Genomic DNA, 21,162 nt, shown 5'->3' with positions numbered 1-21,162 from the left:
GTGATCGAGCGTAGAGTTGCCTGGAATGGACTGTTGGTACCTTTAGACTTTGGTGGAATGGGCTATGTCTGTTTGTTGACGTGTGTGGATTGGACTGTGAGTGTCTGTAAATGTCTCTGTAATTGGCTGTGAGTGTCCATTGACATGTGTGGAATGGTCTGTGAGTGTCTGTAGAAATATGTGGAACGGACTATGAGTGTCTGTGGACATGTGTGGAATGGATTGTTATCGACCGTAGACTTGTGTGTAATGGACTGTGAGGGTCTGTTGAAGTGTGTAGAATGAATTGTGGTAGATTTAGACTTTGCTGGAATGGGGTATGTTTGTTTGTTGACGTATGTGGAATGGAATGTGAGTGTCTTTACTCACATGTAAATGGACTGTGAGTGTCCGGGAGCCTGTTTGGAATGGGATGTGAGTGTCTGTTGACGTGTGGGCAATGGACTATGAGTGTCCGTTGAAGTGTGTGGAATGGACTGAGAGTGCGTGTAGACGTTGGAGGAATTGGGGATATGTGATTGTAGACATGTGTGCAATGGACTGGGAATGTCCCTAGACATTTGTGGAAATGATTGCGAATGTCTGTCGAAATGTGTTGAATGAGCCATGGGTGTCAGTAGAGATGTGGTGAATGGACAGTGAATGTCTGTCATGGACTGTCAATGTCCATGGATGTGTGTGTCTACAGAAGTATCTGTAATGGATTGTGAGGGTCCATGGACATGTGCGGAATGTACTGTGAGTGTCTGTAGACGTGTCTGTAGTGGTCTGTGAGTGTCCATGGATGTGTGTTGAATGGAATGTGAGTCTCTGTAGACGTATGTGTAATGGGTTGTGTGTGTCCTTAGAAGTGTGTGGAATAAATTGTTTATTGTCCGTGGACATGTGTGAATGGAGTGGATCGACCGTAGACCTGTGTGGAATGAACTGTGTGTGACATTTGAATTGTGTAGAATGGACTTTGACTATCTTTAGACTTTGGTGGAATGGGCTATGTCTGTTTGTTGACGTGTGTGTAATTGACTGTGAATGTCGATGGACGTGTGTGGAATGGACCGTGAGTGTCTTTAAATGTCTCTGTAATGGACTGTGAGTGTCTTTACACATATGTGAAGGGTTTGTGAGTGTCAGCAGACGTGTCTGTAATGGACTGTGAGTGTCCATGGATGTGGGTTTAATGGACTGTGACTGTATTTAAACATCTCTGTAATGGACTGTGAGTGTCTTTACACATATGTGAATGGTCTACGAATGTCAGCAGATGTGACTGCAATGGACTGTGAGTGACGATGGAGATGTGTGGAATGGGGAGTTATCGAACGTAGGCTTGTGTGGAATGGACTGTGACTGTCTGTTGAAGTATGTAGAATGGACTGTGAGTACATTTAGACTTTGCTGTAATGGGCTATGTTTGTTTGTTGACCTGTGTGGAATGGATTATGGATGTGTGTGGAATGGTCTGTGAATGTCTGCAGCAGTGACATTAATGGACTGTGAGTATCGATTCATGTGTGTGGAATGGTCTGTGAGTGTTTATCGCTGTGCGTGGAATTGACTGCGAGGGTCTTTTGACGTGTCTGGAATTGTCTGTGAGTGTCTTTAGAAGTGTCTGGAATGGACTGTGATGGTCTGTAGTCGTGTCTGTAATGGACTGTGAGTGTCCAAGGATGTGTGTGGAATGGTCTGTGAATGTCTGCAGCCGTGACTTTAATGGAATGTAAGTATCAATTCAGGTGTGTGAAATGGTCTGTGCGTGTCTATGGATGTGCGTGGAATTGACTGCGAGTGTCTGTTGACGTGTCTGTAATGCTCTGAGAGTGTCTATGTGCATGTGTGGAATGATCTGTGAGTGTCTGTGGCCGTGTCTGTAATGGACTGTGGTGTGTCCATCGACGTGTGTGGAATGGTCTATGAGTGTCTGTACACGTATGTGGAATGGACTGTGAGGGTCAGCAGACGTGTCTGTAATGTACTGTGAGTGTCCATGGAGATGGATGGATTGGACTGTGAGTGTCTTTAAACGTATGTGGAATGGTCTGTGAGTGTCGGTAGAAGTATATGGGATGGACTGTGAATGTCCGTGGACATATGTGGAAGGGCGTGTGATCGAGCGTAGAGTTGCCTGGAATGGACTGTGGGTACCTTTAGACTTTGGTGGAATGGGCTATGTCTGTTTGTTGACGTGTGTGGATTGGACTGTGAGTGTCTGTAAATGTCTCTGTAATTGGCTGTGAGTGTCCATTGACATGTGTGGAATGGTCTGTGAGTGTCTGTAGAAATATGTGGAACGGACTATGAGTGTCCGTGGACATGTGTGGAATGGATTGTTATTGACCGTAGACTTGTGTGTAATGGACTGTGAGGGTCTGTTGAAGTGTGTAGATTGAATTGTGGTAGATTTAGGCTTTGCTGGAATGGGGTAGGTTTGTTTGTTGACGCATGTGGAATGGAATGTGAGTGTCTTTACTCACCTGTAAATGGACTGTGAGTGTCCGTGAGCCAGTTTGGAATGGAATGTGAGTGTCCGTTGAAGTGTGTGGAATGGACTGAGAGTGCATGTAGACGTTGGAGGGATGGGCGATATGTGATAGTAGACATGTGTGCAATGGACTGTGAATGTCCTTAGACATTTGTGGAAATGATTGCGAATGTCTGTCGAAATGTGTTGAATGAGCCATGGGTGTCAGTAGAGATGTGGGGAATGGACAGTGAGTGTCTGCAGACGTGTCTGTAATGGATTGTGAGGGTCCATGGACATGTGTGGAATGATCTGTTAGTGTCTGTGGATGTGTGAATGGAGTGGATCGACCGTAGACCTGTGTGGAATTGACAGCGAGTGTCTGTTGACGTGTCTGTAATGTTCTGTGAGTGTCCATGTGCATATGTGGAATGATCTGTGAGTGTCTGTGGCCGTGTCTGTAATGGACTGTAGTGTTTCCATCAACGTGTGTGGAATGGTCTGTGAGTGTCTGTAGAAGTATGTGGAATGGACTATTAGTGTCCGTGGACTTGTGCGGAATGGATTGTTATCGACCGTAGACTTGTGTGTAATGGACTGTGAGGATCTGTTGAAGTGTGTAGAATGAATTGTGGTAAATTTAGACTTTGCTGGAATGGGGTATGTTTGTTTGTTGATGTATGTGGAATGGAATGTGGGTGTCTTTACTCACATGTAAATGGACTGTGAGTGTCCGTGAGCCGGTTTGGAATGGGATGGGAGTGTCTGTTCATGTGTGTGGAATGGACTGTTAGTGTCAATGGATGTGTGTAGATTTGTCTTTGAGTGTCTGTAGGCGTGTGAGGAATGGACTGTGAGTGTCCGTTGAATTGTGTGGAATGGACTGAGAGTGCATGTAGACGTTGGAGGAATGGGGGATATGTGATTGTAGACATGTGTGCAATGGACTGTGAATGTCCCTAGACATTTGTGGAAATGTTTGCCAATGTCTGTCGAATGGTGTTGAATGAGCCATGGGTGTCAGTAGAGATGTGGGGAATGGACAGTGAATGTCTGTAATGGACTGTCAATGTCCATGGATGTGTGTGGAATAGACTGTGAGTGTCTACAGACATATCTGTAATGGATTGTGAGGGTCCATGGACATGTGTGGAATGGACTGTGAGTGTCTGTTGACATGTCTGTAATGGTCTGTGAGTGTCTATGTGCATGTGTGGAATGATCTGTGAGTGTATGTGGCCGTGTCTGTAATGGTCTGTGGTGTGTCCATCGACGTGTGTGGAATGGTCTGTGAGTGTCTGTACACGTATGTGGAATGGACTGTTAGAGTCAGCAGACGCGTCTGTAATGTGCTGTGAGTGTCCATGGAAATGTGTGAAATGGACTGTGAGTGTCTTTAAACTGATGTGGAATGGTCTGTGAGTGTCGGTAGAAGTATATGAAATGGACTGTGAGTGTCCATTGACATGTGTGGAAGGGAGTGTGATCGAGCGTAGAGTTGCCTGGAATGGACTGTGAGTACCTTTAGACTTTGGTGGAATGGGCTATGTCTGTTTGTTGACGTGTGTGGATTGGATTGTGAGTGTCAGTAAATGTCTCTGTAATCGACTGTGAGTGTCCATTGACATGTGTGGATTGGTCTGTGATTGTCTGTAGAAGTATGTGGAATGGACTATGAGTGTCCGTGGACATGTGTGGAATGGATTGTTATCGACCGTAGACTTGTGAGTAATGGACTGTGAGGGTCTGTTGAAGTGTGTAGAATGAATTGTGGTAGATTTAGACTTTGCTGGAATGGGGTATGTTTGTTTGTTGACGTATGTGGAATGGAATGTGAGTGTCTTTACTCACATGTAAATGGACTGTGAGTGTCCGGGAGCCTGTTTGGAATGGGATGTAAGTGTCTGTTGACGTGTGGGCAATGGACTATGAGTGTCCATTGAAGTGTGTGGAATGGACTGAGAGTGCGTGTAGACGTTGGAGGAATTGGGGATATGTGATTGTAGACATGTGTGCAATGGACTGGGAATGTCCCTAGACATTTGTGGAAATGATTGCGAATGTCTGTCGAAATGTGTTGAATGAGCCATGGGTGTCAGTAGAGATGTGGTGAATGGACAGTGAATGTCTGTCATGGACTGTCAATGTCCATGGATGTGTGTGTCTACAGAAGTATCTGTAATGGATTGTGAGGGTCCATGGACATGTGTGGAATGTACTGTGAGTGTCTGTAGACGTGTCTGTAGTGGTCTGTGAGTGTCCATGGATGTGTGTTGAATGGAATGTGAGTCTCTGTAGACGTATGTGTAATGGGTTGTGTGTGTCCTTAGAAGTGTGTGGAATAAATTGTTTATTCTCCGTGGACATGTGTGAATGGAGTGGATCGACCGTAGACCTGTGTGGAATGAACTGTGTGTGACATTTGAATTGTGTAGAATGGACTTTGACTATCTTTAGACTTTGGTGGAATGGGCTATGTCTGTTTGTTGACGTGTGTGTAATTGACTGTGAATGTCGATGGACGTGTGTGGAATGGACCGTGAGTGTCTTTAAATGTCTCTGTAATGGACTGTGAGTGTCTTTACACATATGTGAAGGGTTTGTGAGTGTCAGCAGACGTGTCTGTAATGGACTGTGAGTGTCCATGGATGTGGGTGGAATGGACTGTGACTGTATTTAAACATCTCTGTAATGGACTGTGAGTGTCTTTACACATATGTGAATGGTCTACGAATGTCAGCAGATGTGACTGCAATGGACTGTGAGTGACGATGGAGATGTGTGGAATGGGGAGTTATCGAACGTAGGCTTGTGTGGAATGGACTGTGACTGTCTGTTGAAGTATGTAGAATGGACTGTGAGTACATTTAGACTTTGCTGTAATGGGCTATGTTTGTTTGTTGACCTGTGTGGAATGGATTATGGATGTGTGTGGAATGGTCTGTGAATGTCTGCAGCAGTGACATTAATGGACTGTGAGTATCGATTCATGTGTGTGGAATGGTCTGTGAGTGTTTATCGCTGTGCGTGGAATTGACTGCGAGGGTCTTTTGACGTGTCTGGAATTGTCTGTGAGTGTCTTTAGAAGTGTCTGGAATGGACTGTGATTGTCTGTAGTCGTGTCTGTAATGGACTGTGAGTGTCCAAGGATGTGTGTGGAATGGTCTGTGAATGTCTGCAGCCGTGACTTTAATGGAATGTAAGTATCAATTCAGGTGTGTGAAATGGTCTGTGCGTGTCTATGGATGTGCGTGGAATTGACTGCGATTGTCTGTTGACGTGTCTGTATTGCTCTGAGAGTGTCTATGTGCATGTGTGGAATGATCTGTGAGTGTCTGTGGCCGTGTCTGTAATGGACTGTGGTGTGTCCATCGACGTGTGTGGAATGGTCTATGAGTGTCTGTACACGTATGTGGAATGGACTGTGAGGGTCAGCAGACGTGTCTGTAATGTACTGTGAGTGTCCATGGAGATGGATGGATTAGACTGTGAGTGTCTTTAAACGTATGTGGAATGGTCTGTGAGTGTCGGTAGAAGTATATGGGATGGACTGTGAATGTCCGTGGACATATGTGGAAGGGCGTGTGATCGAGCGTAGAGTTGCCTGGAATGGGCTGTGGGTACCTTTAGACTTTGGTGGAATGGGCTATGTCTGTTTGTTGACGTGTGTGGATTGGACTGTGAGTGTCTGTAAATGTCTCTGTAATTGGCTGTGAGTGTCCATTGACATGTGTGGAATGGTCTGTGAGTGTCTGTAGAAATATGTGGAACGGACTATGAGTGTCTGTGGACATGTGTGGAATGGATTGTTTTTGACCGTAGACTTGTGTGTAATGGACTGTGAGGGTCTGTTGAAGTGTGTAGATTGAATTGTGGTAGATTTAGGCTTTGCTGGAATGGGGTAGGTTTGTTTGTTGACGCATGTGGAATGGAATGTGAGTGTCTTTACTTGCCTGTAAATGGACTGTGAGTGTCCGTGAGCCAGTTTGGAATGGAATGTGAGTGTCCGTTGAAGTGTGTGGAATGGACTGAGAGTGCGTGTAGACGTTGGAGGGATGGGCGATATGTGATAGTAGACATGTGTGCAATGGACTGTGAATGTCCTTAGACATTTGTGGAAATGATTGCGAATGTCTGTCGAAATGTGTTGAATGAGCCATGGGTGTCAGTAGAGATGTGGGGAATGGACAGTGAGTGTCTGCAGACGTGTCTGTAATGGATTGTGAGGGTCCATGGACATGTGTGGAATGATCTGTTAGTGTCTGTGGACGTGTGAATGGAGTGGATCGACCGTAGACCTGTGTGGAATTGACATCGAGTGTCTGTTGACGTGTCTATAATGTTCTGTGAGTGTCCATGTGCATATGTGGAATGGTCTGTGAGTGTCTGTAGAAGTATGTGGAATGGACTATTAGTGTCCGTGGACTTGTGCGGAATGGATTGTTATCGACCGTAGACTTGTGTGTAATGGACTGTGAGGATCTGTTGAAGTGTGTAGAATGAATTGTGGTAGATTTAGACTTTGCTGGAATGGGGTATGTTTGTTTGTTGATGTATGTGGAATGGAATGTGGGTGTCTTTACTCACATGTAAATGGACTGTGAGTGTCCGTGAGCCGGTTTGGAATGGGATGGGAGTGTCTGTTCATGTGTGTGGAATGGACTGTTAGTGTCAATGGATGTGTGTAGATTTGTCTTTGAGTGTCTGTAGGCGTGTGAGGAATGGACTGTGAGTGTCCGTTGAATTGTGTGGAATGGACTGAGAGTGCAGGTAGACGTTGGAGGAATGGGGGATATGTGATTGTAGACATGTGTGCAATGGACTGTGAATGTCCCTAGACATTTGTGGAAATGTTTGCCAATGTCTGTCGAAATGTGTTGAATGAGCCATGGGTGTCAGTAGCGATGTGGGGAATGGACAGTGAATGTCTGTAATGGACTGTCAATGTCCATGGATGTGTGTGGAATAGACTGTGAGTGTCTACAGACATATCTGTAATGGATTGTGAGGGTCCATGGACATGTGTAGAATGGACTGTGAGTGTCTGTTGACATGTCTGTAATGGTCTGTGAGTGTCTATGTGCATGTGTGGAATGATCTGTGAGTGTATGTGGCCGTGTCTGTAATGGTCTGTGGTGTGTCCATCGACGTGTGTGGAATGGTCTGTGAGTGTCTGTACACGTATGTGGAATGGACTGTTAGAGTCAGCAGACGCGTCTGTAATGTGCTGTGAGTGTCCATGGAAATGTGTGAAATGGACTGTGAGTGTCTTTAAACTGATGTGGAATGGTCTGTGAGTGTCGGTAGAAGTATATGGAATGGACTGTGAGTGTCCGTGGACATGTGTGGAAGGGAGTGTGATCGAGCGTAGAGTTGCCTGGAATGGACTGTGAGTACCTTTAGACTTTGGTGGAATGGGCTATGTCTGTTTGTTGACGTGTGTGGATTGGACTGTGAGTGTCAGTAAATGTCTCTGTAATCGACTGTGAGTGTCCATTGACATGTGTGGATTGGTCTGTGATTGTCTGTAGAAGTATGTGGAATGGACTATGAGTGTCCGTGGACATGTGTGGAATGGATTGTTATCGACCGTAGACTTGTGAGTAATGGACTGTGAGGGTCTGTTGAAGTGTGTAGAATGAATTGTGGTAGATTTAGACTTTGCTGGAATGGGGTATGTTTGTTTGTTGACGTATGTGGAATGGAATGTGAGTGTCTTTACTCACATGTAAATGGACTGTGAGTGTCCGGGAGCCTGTTTGGAATGGGATGTGAGTGTCTGTTGACGTGTGGGCAATGGACTATGAGTGTCCGTTGAAGTGTGTGGAATGGACTGAGAGTGCGTGTAGACGTTGGAGGAATTGGGGATATGTGATTGTAGACATGTGTGCAATGGACTGGGAATGTCCCTAGACATTTGTGGAAATGATTGCGAATGTCTGTCGAAATGTGTTGAATGAGCCATGGGTGTCAGTAGAGATGTGGTGAATGGACAGTGAATGTCTGTCATGGACTGTCAATGTCCATGGATGTGTGTGTCTACAGAAGTATCTGTAATGGATTGTGAGGGTCCATGGACATGTGTGGAATGTACTGTGAGTGTCTGTAGACGTGTCTGTAGTGGTCTGTGAGTGTCCATGGATGTGTGTTGAATGGAATGTGAGTCTCTGTAGACGTATGTGTAATGGGTTGTGTGTGTCCTTAGAAGTGTGTGGAATAAATTGTTTATTCTCCGTGGACATGTGTGAATGGAGTGGATCGACCGTAGTCCTGTGTGGAATGAACTGTGTGTGACATTTGAATTGTGTAGAATGGACTTTGACTATCTTTAGACTTTGGTGGAATGGGCTATGTCTGTTTGTTGACGTGTGTGTAATTGACTGTGAATGTCGATGGACGTGTGTGGAATGGACCGTGAGTGTCTTTAAATGTCTCTGTAATGGACTGTGAGTGTCTTTACACATATGTGAAGGGTTTGTGAGTGTCAGCAGACGTGTCTGTAATGGACTGTGAGTGTCCATGGATGTGGGTGGAATGGACTGTGACTGTATTTAAACATCTCTGTAATGGACTGTGAGTGTCTTTACACATATGTGAATGGTCTACGAATGTCAGCAGATGTGACTGCAATGGACTGTGAGTGACGATGGAGATGTGTGGAATGGGGAGTTATCGAACGTAGGCTTGTGTGGAATGGACTGTGACTGTCTGTTGAAGTATGTAGAATGGACTGTGAGTACATTTAGACTTTGCTGTAATGGGCTATGTTTGTTTGTTGACCTGTGTGGAATGGATTATGGATGTGTGTGGAATGGTCTGTGAATGTCTGCAGCAGTGACATTAATGGACTGTGAGTATCGATTCATGTGTGTGGAATGGTCTGTGAGTGTTTATCGCTGTGCGTGGAATTGACTGCGAGGGTCTTTTGACGTGTCTGGAATTGTCTGTGAGTGTCTTTAGAAGTGTCTGGAATGGACTGTGATTGTCTGTAGTCGTGTCTGTAATGGACTGTGAGTGTCCAAGGATGTGTGTGGAATGGTCTGTGAATGTCTGCAGCCGTGACTTTAATGGAATGTAAGTATCAATTCAGGTGTGTGAAATGGTCTGTGCGTGTCTATGGATGTGCGTGGAATTGACTGCGATTGTCTGTTGACGTGTCTGTATTGCTCTGAGAGTGTCTATGTGCATGTGTGGAATGATCTGTGAGTGTCTGTGGCCGTGTCTGTAATGGACTGTGGTGTGTCCATCGACGTGTGTGGAATGGTCTATGAGTGTCTGTACACGTATGTGGAATGGACTGTGAGGGTCAGCAGACGTGTCTGTAATGTACTGTGAGTGTCCATGGAGATGGATGGATTAGACTGTGAGTGTCTTTAAACGTATGTGGAATGGTCTGTGAGTGTCGGTAGAAGTATATGGGATGGACTGTGAATGTCCGTGGACATATGTGGAAGGGCGTGTGATCGAGCGTAGAGTTGCCTGGAATGGGCTGTGGGTACCTTTAGACTTTGGTGGAATGGGCTATGTCTGTTTGTTGACGTGTGTGGATTGGACTGTGAGTGTCTGTAAATGTCTCTGTAATTGGCTGTGAGTGTCCATTGACATGTGTGGAATGGTCTGTGAGTGTCTGTAGAAATATGTGGAACGGACTATGAGTGTCTGTGGACATGTGTGGAATGGATTGTTTTTGACCGTAGACTTGTGTGTAATGGACTGTGAGGGTCTGTTGAAGTGTGTAGATTGAATTGTGGTAGATTTAGGCTTTGCTGGAATGGGGTAGGTTTGTTTGTTGACGCATGTGGAATGGAATGTGAGTGTCTTTACTCGCCTGTAAATGGACTGTGAGTGTCCGTGAGCCAGTTTGGAATGGAATGTGAGTGTCCGTTGAAGTGTGTGGAATGGACTGAGAGTGCGTGTAGACGTTGGAGGGATGGGCGATATGTGATAGTAGACATGTGTGCAATGGACTGTGAATGTCCTTAGACATTTGTGGAAATGATTGCGAATGTCTGTCGAAATGTGTTGAATGAGCCATGGGTGTCAGTAGAGATGTGGGGAATGGACAGTGAGTGTCTGCAGACGTGTCTGTAATGGATTGTGAGGGTCCATGGACATGTGTGGAATGATCTGTTAGTGTCTGTGGACGTGTGAATGGAGTGGATCGACCGTAGACCTGTGTGGAATTGACATCGAGTGTCTGTTGACGTGTCTATAATGTTCTGTGAGTGTCCATGTGCATATGTGGAATGATCTGTGAGTGTCTGTGGCCGTGTCTGTAATGGACTGTGGTGTGTCCATCAACGTGTGTGGAATGGTCTGTGAGTGTCTGTAGAAGTATGTGGAATGGACTATTAGTGTCCGTGGACTTGTGCGGAATGGATTGTTATCGACCGTAGACTTGTGTGTAATGGACTGTGAGGATCTGTTGAAGTGTGTAGAATGAATTGTGGTAGATTTAGACTTTGCTGGAATGGGGTATGTTTGTTTGTTGATGTATGTGGAATGGAATGTGGGTGTCTTTACTCACATGTAAATGGACTGTGAGTGTCCGTGAGCCGGTTTGGAATGGGATGGGAGTGTCTGTTCATGTGTGTGGAATGGACTGTTAGTGTCAATGGATGTGTGTAGATTTGTCTTTGAGTGTCTGTAGGCGTGTGAGGAATGGACTGTGAGTGTCCGTTGAATTGTGTGGAATGGACTGAGAGTGCAGGTAGACGTTGGAGGAATGGGGGATATGTGATTGTAGACATGTGTGCAATGGACTGTGAATGTCCCTAGACATTTGTGGAAATGTTTGCCAATGTCTGTCGAAATGTGTTGAATGAGCCATGGGTGTCAGTAGCGATGTGGGGAATGGACAGTGAATGTCTGTAATGGACTGTCAATGTCCATGGATGTGTGTGGAATAGACTGTGAGTGTCTACAGACATATCTGTAATGGATTGTGAGGGTCCATGGACATGTGTAGAATGGACTGTGAGTGTCTGTTGACATGTCTGTAATGGTCTGTGAGTGTCTATGTGCATGTGTGGAATGATCTGTGAGTGTATGTGGCCGTGTCTGTAATGGTCTGTGGTGTGTCCATCGACGTGTGTGGAATGGTCTGTGAGTGTCTGTACACGTATGTGGAATGGACTGTTAGAGTCAGCAGACGCGTCTGTAATGTGCTGTGAGTGTCCATGGAAATGTGTGAAATGGACTGTGAGTGTCTTTAAACTGATGTGGAATGGTCTGTGAGTGTCGGTAGAAGTATATGGAATGGACTGTGAGTGTCCGTGGACATGTGTGGAAGGGAGTGTGATCGAGCGTAGAGTTGCCTGGAATGGACTGTGAGTACCTTTAGACTTTGGTGGAATGGGCTATGTCTGTTTGTTGACGTGTGTGGATTGGACTGTGAGTGTCAGTAAATGTCTCTGTAATCGACTGTGAGTGTCCATTGACATGTGTGGATTGGTCTGTGATTGTCTGTAGAAGTATGTGGAATGGACTATGAGTGTCCGTGGACATGTGTGGAATGGATTGTTATCGACCGTAGACTTGTGAGTAATGGACTGTGAGGGTCTGTTGAAGTGTGTAGAATGAATTGTGGTAGATTTAGACTTTGCTGGAATGGGGTATGTTTGTTTGTTGACGTATGTGGAATGGAATGTGAGTGTCTTTACTCACATGTAAATGGACTGTGAGTGTCCGGGAGCCTGTTTGGAATGGGATGTGAGTGTCTGTTGACGTGTGGGCAATGGACTATGAGTGTCCGTTGAAGTGTGTGGAATGGACTGAGAGTGCGTGTAGACGTTGGAGGAATTGGGGATATGTGATTGTAGACATGTGTGCAATGGACTGGGAATGTCCCTAGACATTTGTGGAAATGATTGCGAATGTCTGTCGAAATGTGTTGAATGAGCCATGGGTGTCAGTAGAGATGTGGTGAATGGACAGTGAATGTCTGTCATGGACTGTCAATGTCCATGGATGTGTGTGTCTACAGAAGTATCTGTAATGGATTGTGAGGGTCCATGGACATGTGCGGAATGTACTGTGAGTGTCTGTAGACGTGTCTGTAGTGGTCTGTGAGTGTCCATGGATGTGTGTTGAATGGAATGTGAGTCTCTGTAGACGTATGTGTAATGGGTTGTGTGTGTCCTTAGAAGTGTGTGGAATAAATTGTTTATTGTCCGTGGACATGTGTGAATGGAGTGGATCGACCGTAGACCTGTGTGGAATGAACTGTGTGTGACATTTGAATTGTGTAGAATGGACTTTGACTATCTTTAGACTTTGGTGGAATGGGCTATGTCTGTTTGTTGACGTGTGTGTAATTGACTGTGAATGTTGATGGACGTGTGTGGAATGGACCGTGAGTGTCTTTAAATGTCTCTGTAATGGACTGTGAGTGTCTTTACACATATGTGAAGGGTTTGTGAGTGTCAGCAGACGTGTCTGTAATGGACTGTGCGTGTCCATGGATGTGGGTGGAATGGACTGTGACTGTATTTAAACATCTCTGTAATGGACTGTGAGTGTCTTTACACATATGTGAATGGTCTACGAATGTCAGCAGATGTGACTGCAATGGACTGTGAGTGATGATGGAGATGTGTGGAATGGGGAGTTATCGAATGTAGGCTTGTGTGGAATGGACTGTGACTGTCTGTTGAAGTATGTAGAATGGACTGTGAGTACATTTAGACTTTGCTGTAATGGGCTATGTTTGTTTGTTGACCTGTGTGGAATGGATTATGGATGTGTGTGGAATGGTCTGTGAATGTCTGCAGCAGTGACATTAATGGACTGTGAGTGTCGATTCATGTGTGTGGAATGGTCTGTGAGTGTTTATCGCTGTGCGTGGAATTGACTGCGAGGGTCTTTTGACGTGTCTGGAATTGTCTGTGAGTGTCTTTAGAAGTGTCTGGAATGGACTGTGATTGTCTGTTTTCGTGTCTGTAATGGACTGTGAGTGTCCAGGGTTGTGTGTGGAATGGTCTGTGAATGTCTGCAGCCGTGACTTTAATGGACTGCGAGTATCAATTCATGTGTGTGGAAAGGTCTGTGAATGTCTGTGGATGTGAGTGGAATGGACTCTGAGTATCCATGGACATGTGTGGAATGGAGTGTGAGTACCTTTAGAACTTAGTGGAAGAGGCTATGTCTGTTTGTTGATGGGTGTGGAATGGACTATGAGTACCTTGAGACTTTGGTGGAATGGGCCATGTCTGTTTGTTGTCGTGTGTGGAATGGACTGTGAGCGTCTTTACACATATCTGAATGGTCTGTGAGTGTCAGCAGATGCGTCTGTAATGGACAGTGAGTGTCCATTGAGATGTGTTGAATGGACTGTCGGTGTCTTTAAACGTATGTGGAATGGTCTGTGAGTCTCGGTAGAAGTATCTGGAATGGACTGTGAGTGTTCGTGGACATGTGTGGAAAGGAGTGTGATCGAGCGTAGAGTTGTCTGGAATGGTCTGTGAGTACCTTTAGACTTTGGTGGAATGGGCTATGTCTGTTTGTTATCGTGTGTGGAATGGACTGTGAGTGTCTTTACACATATGTGAATGGTCTGTGAGTGTCAGCAGACGTGTCTGTAATGGACGGTGTCTGTCCATGCAAATGTGTGGAATGGTTTGTGAGTGTCTTTAAACGTATGTGGGATGGTCTGTGAGTGTCGGTAGAAGTATGTGGAATGGACTGTGAGTGTTCGTGGATACGTGTTGAAAAGAGTGTGATTGAGCGTAGGGTTGCCTGGAATGGACTGTGAATAGCTTGAGACTTTGGTGGAATGGGCTATGTCTGTTTGTTGACGTGTGTAGATTGGACTGTGAATGTCTGTAGAAGTATGTGGAATGGACTATGAGTGTCCGTGGACATGGGTGGAATGGAATGTGAGTGTCTTTAAACTTATGTGGAATGGTCTATGAGTATCGGTAGAAGTATGTGGAATAGACTGTGAGTGTCTGTAGAAGTATGTGGAATGGACTGTGAGTGTTCCATGGAGATGTGTGGAATGGTCTGTGAGTGTCTTTAAACATATGTGTAATGGTTTATGAGTATCAGTAGAAGTTTAAGGAATGGACAGAGTGTTCGTGGACTTGTGTGGAAAGGAGTGTGATCAAGCGTAGAGTTCTCTGAAATGGACTGTGAGTACCTTTAGACTTTGGTGGAATGGGCTATGTCTGTTTGTTGATGTTTGTGGATTGTACTGTGAGTGTCCATGGATGTGTGTGGAATGGACTGTGAGTGTGTTTAAACGTCTCTGTAATGGACTGTGAATGTCTTTAAATGTCTCTGTAATGGACTGTGAGTGTCTTTACACATATGTGAATGGCTTGTGTGTGTCAGCAGACGTGCCTGTAATGGACTGTAAACGACCATGGAGATGTGTGGAATGGAGAGCGGCTGTCTGTTGAAGTGTGTAGAATGGACTGTGAGTACATTTAGACTTTGCTGTAATGGGCTATGTTTGTTTGCTGACATGTGTGGAATGGACTATAGATGAGTGTGGAATTGACTGTGAGTGTCTGTATAAGTGTCTGGAATGTACTGTGATTGTCTGTAGTCGTGTCTGTAATGGACTGTGAGTGTTCAAGGACATGTGTGGAATGGTCTGTGAGTGTCGGTAGAAGTTTGTGGAATGGACGGTGAGTGTCTGCAGACCTGTCTGTAATGGATTGTGAGGGTGCATGAACATGTGTGGAATGGACTGTGAGTGTCTGTAGATGTGTCTGTAATGGTCTGTGAATGTCCATGGACATGTGTTGAATGGAATGTGAGTCTCTGTAGATGTATATGTAATGGGATCTGAGTGTCCTTAGAAGTGTGTGGAATAGTCTGTGAGTGTCTGTGGACATGTGTGAATGGAGTGGACCGACCGTAGACCTGTGTGGAATGGACTGTGAGTGTCTTTTGAATTGTGTAGAATGGACTTTGACTACCTTTAGACTTTGGTGGAATGTGCTATCTCTGTTTGTTGATGTGTGTGGAATGGACTGTGTGTCGTTACAAACATGTAAATGGACTGTGAGTGTCTGTAGTCTTGTCTGTAAGGACTGTGAGTGTCCATGGACGTGTGCGGAATGGACTGTGAGTGTCTTTAAACGTCTCTGTAATGGACTGTGAATGTCTTTAAATGTCTCTGTAATGGACTGTGAGTGTCTTTACACATATGTGAATGGTCTGTGTGTGTCAGCAGACGTGCCTGTAATGGACTGTGAGCAACCATGGAGATGTGTGGAATGGAGAGTTATTGACCGTAGGCTTGTGTGGAATGGACTGTGGCTCTCTGTTGAAGTGTGTAGAATGGACTGTGAGTACATTTAGACTTTGCTGTAATGGGATATGTTTGTTTGTTGACATGTGTGGAATGGATTATGGATGAGTGTGGAATGGACTGTGATTGTCTGTAGTCATGTCTGTAATGGACTGTGAGTGTCCAGGGTTGTGTGTGGAATGGTCTGTGAATGTCTGCAGCCGTGACTTTAATGGACTGCGAGTATCGATTCATGTGTGTGGAAAGGTCTGTGAATGTCTGTGGATGTGAGTGGAATGGACTCTGAGTATCCATGGACGTGTGTGGAATGGACTGTGAGTGTTCGTGGGCATGTGTGGAATGGAGTGTGAGTACCTTTAGACTTTAGTGGAAGAGGCTATGTCTGTTTGTTGATGGGTGTGGAATGGACTATGAGTGTCTTTACACATATGTGAATGGTCTGTGAGTGTCAGCAGATGCGTCTGTAATGGACAGTGAGTGTCCATTGAGATGTGTGGAATGGACTGTCGGTGTCTTTAAACGTATGTGGAATGGTCTGTGAGTGTCGGTAGAAGTATGTGGAATGGACTGTGAGTGTTCGTGGACATGTGTGGAAAGGAGTGTGATCGAGCGTAGAGTTGTCTGGAATGGTCTGTGAGTACCTTGAAGCTTTGGTGGAATGGGCTATGTCTGTTTGTTGATGTGTGTGGAATGGTCTTTGAGTACCTTGAAGCTTTGGTGGAATGGGCTATGACTGTTTATTGACGTGTGTGGATTGGACTGTGAGTGGCTGTAAACGTCTCGGTAATGGACTGTGAGTGTCCATGGACATGTGTGGAATGGACTGTGAGTGTCTTTAAACTTATGTGGAATGGTCTATGAGTATCGGTAGAAGTATGTGGAATGGACTGTGAGTGTCGGTAGAAGTTTGTGGAATGGACGGTGAGTGTCTGCAGTGGATTGTGAGGGTGCATGAATATGTGTGGAATGGACTGTCAGTGTCTGTAGATGTGTCTGTAATGGTCTGTGAATGTCCATTGACATGTGTTGAATGGAATGTGAGTCTCTGTAGATGTATATGTGATGGGATCTGAGTGTCCTTAGAAATGTGTGGAATAGTCTGTGAGTGTCTGTGGACATGTGTGAATGGAGTGGACCGACCGTAGACCTGTGTGGAATGGACTGTGAGTGTCTTTTGAATTGTGTAGAATGGACTTTGACTACCTTTAGACTTTGGTGGAATGTGCTATGTCTGTTTGTTGAAGTGTGTGGATTGGACTGTGAGTGTCTGTAAATGTCTCTGTAATCGACTGTGAGTGTCCATTGACATGTGTGGAATGGTCTGTGAGTGTCTGTAGAAGTATGTGGAATGGACTATGAGTGTCCGTGGACATGTGTGGAATGGATTGTTATCGACCGTAGACTTGTGAGTAATGGACTGTGAGGGTCTGTTGAAGTGTGTAGAATGAATTGTGGTAGATTTAGACTTTGCTGGAATGGGGTATGTTTGTTTGTTGACGTATGTGGAATGGAATGTGAGTGTCTTTACTCACATGTAAATGGACTGTGAGTGTCCGGGAGCCAGTTTGGAATGGGATGTGAGTGTCTGTTGACGTGTGTGGAATGGACTGAGAGTGCGTGTAGACGTTGGAGGAATTGGGGATATGTGATTGTAGACATGTGTGCAATGGACTGTGAATGTCCCTAGATATTTGTGGAAATGATTGCGAATGTCTGTCGAAATGTGTTGAATGAGCCATGGGTGTCAGTAGAGATGTGGGGAATGTGAATGTCTGTAATGGACTGTCAATGTCCATGGATGTGTGTGGAATAGACTGTGTGTGTCTACAGACGTATCTGTAATGGATTGTGAGGGTCCATGGACATGTGTGGAATGGACCGTGAGTGTCTTTAAATGTCTCTGTAATGGACTGTGAGTGTCTTTACACATATGTGAAGGGTTTGTGAGTGTCAGCAGACGTGTCTGTAATGGACTGTGAGTGTCCATGGATGTGGGTGGAATGGACTGTGAGTGTATTTAAACATCTCTGTAATGGACTGTGAGTGTCTTTACACATATGTGAATGGTCTACGAATGTCAGCAGACGTGACTGCAATGGACTGTGAGTGACCATGGAGATGTGTGGAATGGGGAGTTATTGAACATAGGCTTGTGTGGAATGGACTGTGACTGTCTGTTGAAGTATGTAGAACGGACTGTGAGTACATTTAGACTTTGCTGTAATGGGCTATGTTTGTTTGTTGACCTGTGTGGAATGGATTATGGATGAGTGTGGAATGGTCTGTGATTCTCTGTAGTCGTGTCTGTAATGGACTGTGACTGTCCAGGGTTGTGTGTGGAATGGTCTGTGAATGTCTGCAGCTGTGACTTTAATGGACTGCGAGTATCGATTCATGTGTGTGGAAAGGTCTGTGAATGTCTGTGGATGTGAGTGGAATGAACACTGAATATCCATGGACGTGTGTGGAATGGACTGTGAGTGTTCATGGACATGTGTGGAATGGAGTGTGAGTACCTTTAGACTTTAGTGGAAGAGGCTATGTCTGTTTGTTGATGGGTGTGGAATGGACTATGAGTACCTTGAGAGTTTGGTGGAATGGGCCATGTCTGTTTGTTGTCATGTATGGAATGGACTGTGAGTGTCTTTATACATATGTGAATGGTCTGTGAGTGTCAGCAGATGCGTCTGTAATGGACAGTGAGTGTCCATTGAGATGTGTGGAATGGACTGTCGGTGTCTTTAAACGTATGTGGAATGGTCTGTGAGTGTCGGTAGAAGTATGTGGAATGGACTGTGAGTGTTCGTGGATATGTGTTGAAAGGAGTGTGATCGAGCGTAGGGTTGCCTGGAATGGACTGTGAGTACCTTGAGACTTTGGTGGAATGGGCTATGTCTGTTTATTCACGTGTGTGGATTGGACTGTGAGTGGCTGCAAACGTCTCTGTAATGGACTGTGAGTGTCCATGGACATGTGTGGAATGGACTGTGAGTGTCTTTAAACTTATGTGGAATGGTCTATGAGTATCGGTAGAAGTATGTGGAATGGACTGTGCGTGTCGGTAGAAGTATGTGGAATGGAATGTGAGTGTTCCATGGAGATGTGTGGAATGGTCTGTGAGTGTCTTTAAACGTATGTGGAATGGTTTATGAGTATCAGTAGAAGTTTGTGGAATGGACGGTGAGTGTCTGCAGACCTGTCTGTAATGGATTGTGAGGGTGCATGAACATGTATGGAATGGACTGTGAGTGTCTGTAGATGTGTCTGTAATGGTCTGTGAATGTCCATGGACATGTGTTGAATGGAATGTGAGTCTCTGTAGATGTATATGTAATGGAATCTGAGTGTCCTTAGAAGTGTGTGGAATAGTCTGTGAGTGTCTGTGGACATGTGTGAATGGAGTGGACCGACCGTAGACCTGTGTGGAATGGACTGTGAGTGTCTTTACTCACATGTAAATGGACTGTGATTGTCCGGGAGCCAGTTTGGAATGGGATGTGAGTGTCTGTTGACGTGCGTGCAATGGACTATGAGTGTCCGTTGAAGTGTGTGGAATGGACTGAGAGTGCGTGTAGACGTTGGAGGAATTGGGGATATGTGATTGTAGACATGTGTGCAATGGACTGTGAATGTCCCTAGACATTTGTGGAAATGATTGCGAATGTCTGTCGAAATGTGTTGAATGAGCCATGGGTGTCAGTAGAGATGTGGGGAATGGACAGTGAATGTCTGTAATGGACTGTCAATGTCCATGGATGTGTGTGGAATAGACTGTGAGTGTCTACAGACATATCTGTAATGGATTGTGAGGGTCCATGGACATGTGTGGAATGGACTGTGAGTGTTTGTAGATGTGTCTGTAATGGTCTGTGAATGTCCATGGACATGTGTTGAATGGAATGTGAGTCTCTGTAGATGTATATGTAATGGGATCTGAGTGTCCTTAGAAGTGTGTGGAATAGTCTGTGAGTGTCTTTGGACATGTGTGAATGGAGTGGACCGACCGTAGACCTGTGTGGAATGGACTGTTAGTGTCTTTTGAATTGTGTAGAATGGACTTTGACTACCTTTAGACTTTGGTGGAATGTGCTATGTCTGTTTGTTGACGTGTGTGGATTGGACAGTGAGTGTCTGTAAATGTCTCTGTAATCGACTGTGAGTGTCCATTGACATGTGTGGAATGGTCTGTGAGTGTCTGTAGAAGTATGTGGAATGGACTATGAGTGTCCGTGGACATGTGTGGAATGGATTGTTATCCACCGTAGACTTGTGAGTAATGGACTGTGAGGGTCTGTTGAAGTGTGTAGAATGAATTGTGGTAGATTTAGACTTTGCTGGAATGGGGTATGTCTGTTTGTTGACGTGTGTGGAATGGACTGTGAGTGTCTTTAAACGTCTCTGTAATGGACTGTGATTGTCTGTAGTCGTGTCTGTAATGGACTGTGAGTGTCCAGGGTTGTGTGTGCAATGGTCTGTGAATGTCTGCAGCCGTGATTTTAATGGACTGCGAGCATCGATTCATGTGTTTGGAAAGGTCTGTGAATGTCTGTGGATGTGAGTGGAATGGACTCTGAATATCCATGGACGTGTGTGGAATGGTCTGTGAGTGTTCGTGGGCATGTGTGGAATGGACTATGAGTACCTTGAGACTTTGGTGGAATGGGCCATGTCTGTTTGTTGTGTGTGGAATGGGCTGTGAGTGTCTTTACACATATGTGAATGGTCTGTGAGTGTCAGCAGATGTGTCTGTAATGGACAGTGAGTGTCCATTGAGATGTGTGGAATGGACTGTCGGTGTCTTTAAACGTATGTGGAATGGTCTGTGAGTGTCGGTAGAAGTATGTGGAATGGACTGTGAGTGTCGGTAGAAGTATGTGGAATGGACTGTGAGTGTTCGTGGACATGTGTGGAAAGGAGTGTGATCGAGCATAGAGTTGTCTGGAATGGTCTGTGTGTACCTTTAGACTTTGGTGGAATGGGCTATGTCTGTTTGTTGATGTGTGTGGAATGGTCTTTGAGTACCTTGTAGCTTTGGTGCAATGGGCTATGTCTGTTTGTTGTCGTGTGTGGAATGGACTGTGAGTGTCTTTACACATATGTGAATGGTCTGTGAGTGTCAGCAGACGTGTCTGTAATGGACGGTGTGTGTCCAATGCAGATGTGTGGAATGGTTTGTGAGTGTCTTTAAACATATGTGGAATGGTCTGTGAGTGTCGGTGACTGTCTGTTGAAGTATGTAGAATGGACTGTGAGTACATTTAGACTTTGCTGTAATGGGCTATGTTTGTTTGTTGACCTGTGTGGAATGGATTGTGGATGAGTGTGGAATGGACTGTGATTGTCTGTAGTCGTGTCTGTAATGGACTGTCAGTGTCCAGGGTTGTGTGTGCAATGGTCTGTGAATGTCTGCAGCCGTGATTTTAATGGACTGCGAGTATCGATT

This window comes from Hemitrygon akajei, chromosome 4, assembly GCF_048418815.1.
Source record: "Hemitrygon akajei chromosome 4, sHemAka1.3, whole genome shotgun sequence".
Lineage (NCBI taxonomy): Eukaryota > Metazoa > Chordata > Chondrichthyes > Myliobatiformes > Dasyatidae > Hemitrygon > Hemitrygon akajei.
The sequence above is the reverse complement of the archived record's forward strand: the minus strand, read 5'-3'. Positions refer to the sequence as shown.